Source organism: Prionailurus viverrinus, chromosome A2 (genome assembly GCF_022837055.1).
Source record: "Prionailurus viverrinus isolate Anna chromosome A2, UM_Priviv_1.0, whole genome shotgun sequence".
Lineage (NCBI taxonomy): Eukaryota > Metazoa > Chordata > Mammalia > Carnivora > Felidae > Prionailurus > Prionailurus viverrinus.
Window position 1 is genome coordinate 88,190,850 of NC_062562.1, and position 7,183 is coordinate 88,198,032.

Genomic DNA, 7,183 nt, shown 5'->3' on the forward strand with positions numbered 1-7,183 from the left:
TTTTGGGGGCAATGGATATCACTATTTTGATTTATAGTGATGGTTTCATGACTATATGTGTCCATGTGTCAAAACTTATCAAACTGGACATATTAAATATGTGTATTTTATTGCCTGTCAATTATACCTTAATATAACAGTTTAACCATTGATAATTAAAACGTTTGTATAAATTTTTGACTTATAATTTTTTTAGAATATACTCATTGAAGATAACCCTAATAATACAGAAGAAATTTTGAAAAGACAAACATCTTAAATCATCATGCTGTATTCTGGATATAAAGTGAAACGGTCATTTAAAACTATTTTTGCCACGAACATGCACTCCTCATATAAAGAATATTTTGTCCAAAAATAAACTTTTGTACCTTTCAGCACTGAGTGACCAAGACCTTGCTGTGTTGAGAACAGAGCTTTAAAGTTCACCTCTGCCTCCCTACAACAGGACAATGAGGGTTTCCCACCGCTCTGGTCTACAGTCTCAGAGTACATCATGTTCAATACCCATCCTTCTCAAAGGCAAGTACTCACTCACCTATGAAAGAACTCTGTAATTTTGGAGCTTATTCTTTTTTTGAACTAACCACTCTCTGCCTGCCACCTCCTAATACCTCCAATCTTTCAACAATGACTATGACACCTAGCTCATGCATCCTAAATGATTTCAGTACTTAAATAATAGACTTGTCCAAAAACACTTTAAATCCCTTGACCTTCTAATCACCAATGATTAGCCTCTCTCTAGGTTTCAATCTCATGGTTACAATCTGGACATTTGTACTATAAAATTGCTCTGTTTCCAAAAGCATTAATTCTATAACCATCCCCTGGACAAAACTCTGCCACAATTTTAGTTTCTCAGTCCTTTGATTTCTAATCCTTCTAATCCTGCATTTTCTATCTCAGGAACCAGACAGCAAGTATTTCAGGTTTTGTATGCACAGGCTCTTTGTCACAACCACTCAACCCTGCCATTGTAAGTGCAAAATCAGCCACAGACAATATGTAAACAAATGGGTAATGGCAGTGTTCACAACAAAAAGCTTTTTTTATAGACACTGCAGCTTGAGTTTCTTACAATTTTTACATGTCTTAAAATATTACACACCTTTGATATCTTTTCAACTATTTAAAAATGGAAACATTTTTTAGCTGCAGGCTGTACAAAGACAGGAGGTCTACATCCCCTGCTATCTATCTCAAGAGGACTTTTAGATTACACCTCTTTTTTATTCTTCAGCCATTTGGCAAAACCCCAACTTTAGGTTAACCCGATTACCTGTTTTCTCCATGACTAAACTCAAAGTAGCTAGGCACTACCACAGAAAGTTATGGCAGGGAGGAAAGATGTTACATTGAAGATGCAAACACTGGGGACCTGGGTGACTCAGTCAGTTAAGCGTCCAACTCTTGATATCAGCGCAGGTCATGATCTCACGGTTTGTGAGTTCGAGCGTCCTGTAGGGCTCTGCACTGACCGTGTGAGGTCTGCTTGGGATTCTCTGTATCCCTCTCTCTCTGCCCCTCCCCTGCTCTCTCGCTCTCTCTCTTTCAAAGTATATAAACAAAAAAAGATGCAAACACTAACTCAGCTGGACTTTTCATACTCCCTGGCGATCTCAGCAAGTTTTACTAGTAAACTCATGGTTCCACTCTTCTCAGCACTTTTTTGGAAAGAATTTCTTCTCAAATGTGTAATCCATCCCACCCTCCTCCAATCTCCCTCAGTCATAGCAGATATCTGGATGACTATTTCATAGAAAAAACTAGAAACTTGCCTCATATACTTTATCTTTCTTCTGTCTGGTTAAATTACATGTGGTGTCCTTCAGCTGCCATTAGCATCTCCAACTGTACATTGGACTCTCTTTCCTTCAGCCTTTTATGAGCTTTACCTGTCAATCATTTCTCTTTCTCTTTCAATTGCTCTGAAAGTAAATGTTTAAATATCCTCAATTCTCTCCATCTTAAAACAGCAACAACAACAACAACAACCATCTTCCTTCTAAAACCACATCCCCAGTACTATCTCCACATTATCCTCTTTCCTATGGTAACACTTTTCTTTAATCCCCTTTAATCTTTTTTATTCTTCATCTTTCTTTTCAATTTGCCTATAGTCAGGCCACCCCTCCTACCATATCACCAAAATAGGTGAGTAATGTTCTCCATGTCACTAAATCCCTACTCCTTTTGCAGTTCTCATTTAATAAATAAATAAATAAATAAATAAATAAATAAATAAGAAAGAACAAAAATGAAGAAACCAAGAACATATAACTCTTACATCAAGATTCAACATGTTCTATAACCATTTCCTTCTGTCCATTTAAAGACCTACTTTTTGGGGGTGCCTGGGTGGCTCAGTTGGTTAGGCCTTTGACTCTTGCTTTCAGCTCAGGCCATGATCTAATGGTTTGTGGGGTTGAGTCCCGCATAGGGCTCTGGGCCAACAGCACAGAGTCTGCTTGGGGTTCTCTCTCTCTCCCACTCTCTCTCTTTGCCCCTCCCCATCTCAAAATAAATACATAAACTTAAAAAAGAGACTGACTTCTTTTCAACTGCCTACTTTACAAACATTTAATTCTCAATAAAAGAATGCTTTGAGCATATATTTAAAAAAATCATTATCAATATTCTTTTCACAACAACCTTAGAAATAATGATACATTAACCATTTTTTTTCCAGATAAGTATATTATCTATTGCTGAGGAATAATATCACAAACTCAAGGTTCGAGAACACATTTGTTATCTCATAGTTTCTGTGGGAGGAGTCAGGCATGGCTTACCTGTTTTCTCCACTTAAATTCTGCCAAGGTTGCCATCCTAGTTTCTGTCAGAGCTGAGGTCTCATCCTAGACTAAGGGAAGGATTGACTTCCAAATTAACTCAGGTTGTTGGTAGAATTCAGCTTCTTTTGACATTGGAATAAGGGCTTCAGTCTCTTACAGGTTGTCCCTGAAGGCTGTCCTCAAGTCCTATAAATTGTCATCATGTGGGATTCTTCAACATCATCACTAGCATCCTCAAAGTGAGTGAAGGAGAAAGACACTCCAACAAAATGGCCAGTACAATCTCATATAAGATAGTCACACAATCAATACGTATAGACATGTACGTCCCTTCACCTTCGCCACACTCTATTGCCATATTCCACAGTAACATCACGTATAAGATAGAAATGCACCCTGAGTCAAGAGAGGCACATTGTACTTAAAGGGAAATTATAAATGTCCATTTCAAATTATGTGAGTTATCTCTTATTTGACATTCATCCTATTCTTCAAGCAGCTGTTTTGCAATAATTTATCATTTGAGAGGCACTTTCCATTTTAAAGGGCTTCCAATCAGTTATCATTAATCTTTTGGAAAAAAGAGGTATAATAAAAAGGTAATTTTAAGATCTATACATGCAAAAAAAATAGTTTGGTCATATTCACTTTGGCTATTTTTATAATTTTTTTGAGACTGCCTCTATTCAAGACTGTCTGTATTTCAGGGAGGGTGGTTTGCTGTTGTCTTCTGTTAGCAGACTCCAATCAAGTTGTGACCAAAGTTACATCTGACATAACAATGTACTGTTTTCATAAATACAATGACACTTTGAGGCCACTTTTTTATAAAAGTATTCATAATTGTACCTTAAGCATGATTGTAGAGTGTCAGCTTACCCAGTGTTTACATAAGGCAATTCTCACAGAATACCAAGAATAGCTTTACGTTAAGTAGCAAACGGTATTACACATATGTATGCACACAAACATGCTCTCTCAATAAATTTGGGAAATTTAAAACAAGCTTTGGAGAAATGCTTATGCCTAGTTAGATGAAAACAAATGTTTACAATTTGTTAATTCTATAAAAAATTACATTTTTGGAATTTAAAATTTTTAAATGATTACATTTTAACTAAGATTCCATTCTGATCTTTTTCATCTCTATATTGGAAGACAATAAGTTACTTTTCTAATAATAAGAAATGTTGGTGTGATATGTTTTTACTCCTAACAATAAGTAGGGGACAGTCGCAAATTGTAGATAGTACGATTTTCCTGCAAGAGGTCAACACAACTACAGAATTCATTTCAGTGTTTTTGTATTTGACATACGATCTTTGTTATAACATGGCTATAAAGTTTTTTGTTATTTTCAAGCAGGAGGAACCATCGTATTCACTTTATCTATCTATCTATCATCTATCCATCCATCCATCCATCCATCCATCCATCCATCCATGTAGGCAATGTACAACGAGTATATTAACCACAGTTCAGGAACTCCTCGTCATCTTAAATTATAATTACAGCAGTTTTGAACATGCTCTCTTTTGTCTAGGTATGTAGAACCTCCATTTCTTTTTCAGGAATGTATCCAGAAGAATTAACACTTTTCAAACACCTTATGGCTATTTTTTAAAAAATACTTTTCTAAATAATCATTAAGTTTACGATGCAAAATACACCCAGGTGTCTCCCCTTCGTATGTAAAAGTACCCGCCCTCTCCCTTGAGGTGCTTCTTCAGATGATGCCCTTAGTCATCTTCTGAAATCTATAATTAGGTATGCCTGCAGCCACTCTTTTTTTAGGTTTAACGTGTTAAACTGAGTAATCATTACTCATTCTCTGAACTTTCACTTATCCTTTCTTTTTTTTCCCCACTGTTCTGTCAAGGTAACGAGGTCTAATAAAATGTGACACAGCTTTATGTTAGAATTTTACGTAGATGTTTAAAATCCTGTTTTTGGAAGCCCGTTTAATAACACGTACCAACAAATAACACAAAGGAAAGTTTATGAAATAACACTGGGTGAGAAAATTAGAATGTAACATTGTATATAAAGTAATATTTGTACACGTGCAAAAATATCCTGCTAAATAGAGTTTAACAGTGTCTCTCTCTGAAAGAAATCATCTCCATAATTTTAAATTTCTCCTTTTCAATTTTCAATATATTCTACTAGTATGTCTTACATCATAATAAAGGACATTTCCTTCTCTTTTCATGATGGTCTTATTTTATTGTCTTCTATTATTGTCTTCACTGTGATTTCCAGGTGTTTGAGACCAGATCCATTCTGTTAGCAATTCTACATTTCACTTCTGAAATCTTCTATTACTCCTGCATTAAAACACACACAGACACACACACACACACACACACACACACACACACACACACCTTATAGAAGATTACTGTGCTGTAGAATAGAGGTCATGAAATTATAGCCCACAGGCTAAAGCAGCCTGTGATTTTTAAAATAGTTTAAAATAGCTCTAGAGAATTATTGTAAGTATCGGCCATACACCATAGGAGTAGCTCTAAGCCTCTCTTTCTCAGTATTGATAGAGGGACAAAGTGGACCATTGTGCTGGAAGAGCATTTCCAGGGAAGAACTAAGGGGTTACAAGCTCTGTGGTGTGGAGTGCTCTCTGTTTGGATTCTCCTCTCTTTCTAAATTGCTTCCTTTTCCCTTAGGCTGGTATGGGGAGGATGAGTTTGCGATTACTTCTTCTTGGGAGGTCCCTTTGTCCTTTTAGGTTTAACAAAACCAGAGAAAGGTTGCCTGGGGTGGCCGCTTTACAGCAGCTCTTCTATAAACCTTAGGGAGAAAAATTCTTTAACTCAGGTCAATATTCCTCACCTCCTAACAGGGAAGGAGGCTCTAAGGAACAAAATTAGGAAGAAGGCCACTAGGACTAATTCCAGTCTAGACCTTGACTAAAAAGATAGTGAAATTCCCAGCATATTTTGGTATTACAGCCCTGGTAATAAATGCAAATAAATAAACAAACAAACAAACTGAAACTTCCATTTACACTGCAGTTGTATTCCTAGAAAATCTAGTATATTTAAAAACATGCCCCCGATACTTTTGTCTTTACTTATAAACAACAGTGGGATTCTAGGTTCCGATAATTATAAATAGGCATTTCAATTCTATGAATGTGAAGTAGCTATTTCAAAGTTATGAGAAATTCGTCTTTGTGCCAAATGGTTCTTGTATTGCAGTATGGCTATCACCCTTGGCTGTCAGCTGCCAAATGCTGGTAGTGTCCCTCAATCACTGTGAAAATCACTGTCCGTGTCCCCTGGTGGTACAAAATTTAAGAACCTACGCTATAGAGCAAAGAAACAGTAATAGTAATAGCAGCAACAAAACACGTTTCCAGGGTACATCACCTTAATTCTTCTAGCAATGAGTTCATCTCTATGTATCTTTCACAGAAAACTTCAAAGCACAAGAACGTAAATTCCTGTACATCCAAGCGCCTCCAGATGGCTTTTGGCGCGATGGTGGCAGACAGCGACCCCGCACTCCCTCAGACTATTCTGGAAATATCCGAAGCCGCAGAAGCCGACAAGGAGATGTCACAGGAGCCGAAAAGCCCTGAGCGAACCCCACTTTCAGAGGAAACACTAGGCCCAGGCCGAACGCCTCGAAACCGAAGGAAGAAATGAGCAGATGAAAACAGAAAACTTGAAGCTGCTGGCACCTCTGTGAGCGCGGCGCTGTGCTCTGCAGACAAGCACAACACGGCCCCTGCTTACTGCAAGAGGGCCCGTGAGCTGGATCCTGACATCAGTCGTGCAAGAAAGTCGAAGACAGCGAAGGAGGCTGAGACAGGTGCCGAACCCCCGGGAGGTGTCGGCAGCTTGGATTTCGCAGCGTGCTACGCAACCCGAGCTCAATGAGCAAGGCGTCAAACCTCATGAGCAATCTCCACGTTCAACAGTTGGTGTCCGAGATGGCTTCCGGTGGCCCTAACCCCTCGCAGACTCGCAGAAGGACCTGGCCAGTCTCATCCAGACCAGCCAGCAGTTACTTCCCTCACTGGATGAAGCAGCAGGATCCGGAGCTGAAAGAATAGCGCCAAAGACGGGTACACAGTGGTGCCCTATGCCTGTCACAAGTGGCAGGAATGACTGCCACCTATTCCAGCTCCGTCGCGCCCTACCCCAGCTGGAGGCCTTCCTGCCTCTTGTGGTTTTCTCCCATTGGACTCCCAAAGAGAGAAAAAGGAAAATAAATTGGACCTGGATGTCAAGAAAGAAAGAAAGGAAAAGAAAGGAAGGAAGAGAAAGAAAGAAAGAAAGAAAGAAAGAAAGAAAGAAAGAAAGAAAGAAAGAAAGAATTTAAATGTATAAATCATTTGACTATCCTTAACATGGGCCTAA

General features: G+C 38.4%; 1 pseudogene; it reads left to right on the top strand.

Annotated features, from left to right (window-relative positions):
• Positions 1–6,217: 6,217 nt before the first annotated feature.
• Positions 6,218–6,876, top strand: LOC125153548 (small glutamine-rich tetratricopeptide repeat-containing protein alpha-like; annotated as a pseudogene).
• The last annotated feature ends 307 nt before the right edge of the window (positions 6,877–7,183 follow it).